Genomic DNA, 1816 nt, shown 5'->3' with positions numbered 1-1816 from the left:
AAAAAGTGCACTCATCTTGTCTTATAGAGCACTTAATTAAGACCACTATCAACAGGAATCCAAACAGCAGGATGAGGCTAGCATGTAGTAATGACCTCAACCATTCTTCCTCCAACCCCCGCCCCTCCTGGACCTGGCCGGCTAAACAAATCCAAATTCTTTACCAGCACACACAACTGTGTATATTTCAGAAAGCTAAGTGTCTTTCTCTTTAAAACTCTGCTCTGACCCTTGTCCTGAGACATTAATCCAGGAAAAATAAGACATGTTCACATGTACAAATTTTACTTTCACTCACAAAAAGAAAGCCTAGGTCAATTCTATTCCAGAGTTAATTCCAGAATAAATCTGGCCAGTGATTAGAGGTTAGGCTGAATGCTTTCCAGAGTCTAGGAAGTCATTGATTTCTTTAGCTAAAGTCAGAAACTAATTTAACATCACCTTCCCTAATTAGATGACTCCCGTTGTAGAAATAAATGTCCACAGAATGTACATAAATAACAAATCAGTTTATCCAGCCAGAAAGCTTCTCTGAGTAACCAAGAACTGCCTCATTTTGGAAACCCCTCCCAAATATCTGAGGGCTACCTGACCTGCTATTGGTATTTCCTTAAATAGTTGAAGATCTCTTATGACCACAGTTAAGGTATAAATCACTATATAGTCAGGAGAAAAGCTCATTAATTTTTGGTCTTACACAAGACATACAGTCCTGGGTGCCCTTGAGGGAAAACATAACTGTTTATACAAATTTGAGGCCACAGTGGGACATAGGTAAGTTGGGCCATCACAGATTTACAGTGCTTACAATACAGTCTTCTGGACAATTGGTAGGACCTGGGGTTCCCAGTTCAGTTTAAATAATTGAGTCTAATCCTTGTTTTTGTAGAGGCTGTATGAGAGGTCAGTCCAACCTGTCTGGTATTTCAATACCACCAGCTGGATTGCATTTATCCATCTCACTAAGAGACTGCTACAGATGTTAACAACTTTTTAGAGTGAAAGATACCAGAGCTGGAGCCATCCCTTGTAGTTACCAATAGACTTCTTGGTACAGTTGAAAAGATCAAATCAAATCATATTTAAATCATAGCCAGAATTGTCTGGTAGGTGAGGGAAGACTCAGAAGTCAATTAAATTAATGGGCCTTGTCCCTGACCAGGGTAGAGTGGTACCTGGCTTAGTGGTACTGTCTCATACCAGCCAGGGCCAAAGTTACTCCTTGTTTATCCGAGCTTGGCTTTTGATCTGTGCCTCTGCCTGTGCCTGGTTCATGCCTGAGACACATGGAAAGAATTGAATGGGCCTGCAAAAGTTTACAAGGACCACATCAAGGTGTTTTTCTTCATGAGGAGGGCTTCAGAAACTATTCTAAAAAAAATAATTAATATTTCATACTTCCTCTTATCTCCCAGTGTCTGAGGTGTTTCTCTCTATGTGACCGGGATGTCTTTCTTCTTCTACCACCAAACTATGGGTGTGTCTCATTCCATTAGCTACAATTTCACCTTTTTTCTAATCATCCCTATTTGTACCTATTCTTTTTTTTTTCCATAGGGGCCAGGTGGGAAAGGGACCAGGTATTTTTAGATGTACAGTGAATTATTATATACTTGCCCTGACTGACATGAACCACTCTAGGGGAATTTAGCTAGCAGTGGACTCATCCAAGTGGTTAGTATCTATAATGCTCACAAAAATTAGGGCATATCTTACCACTTCACCTTCATTTTGAAATACCCCCTAATATTTGTGAACAGTATATATGATCTAGGATTCTGTCAGTTTTTTTTTTAATTTTTTTTAATTTATTGAT

At 39.3% G+C, this 1816-nt stretch overlaps 1 non-coding gene across 1 annotated transcript; it reads left to right on the top strand.

Annotated features, from left to right (window-relative positions):
- Nucleotides 1-1149: 1149 nt before the first annotated feature.
- Nucleotides 1150-1290, top strand: LOC136396145 (small nucleolar RNA SNORA48). The gene has a single exon (XR_010749559.1). It is a non-coding gene; the product is annotated as a small nucleolar RNA SNORA48 (small nucleolar RNA).
- Nucleotides 1291-1816: the final 526 nt, after the last annotated feature.

Source organism: Saccopteryx leptura, chromosome 2 (assembly GCF_036850995.1).
Source record: "Saccopteryx leptura isolate mSacLep1 chromosome 2, mSacLep1_pri_phased_curated, whole genome shotgun sequence".
Taxonomy (NCBI): domain Eukaryota; kingdom Metazoa; phylum Chordata; class Mammalia; order Chiroptera; family Emballonuridae; genus Saccopteryx; species Saccopteryx leptura.
The sequence above is the reverse complement of the archived record's forward strand: the minus strand, read 5'-3'. Positions and strand labels throughout refer to the sequence as shown.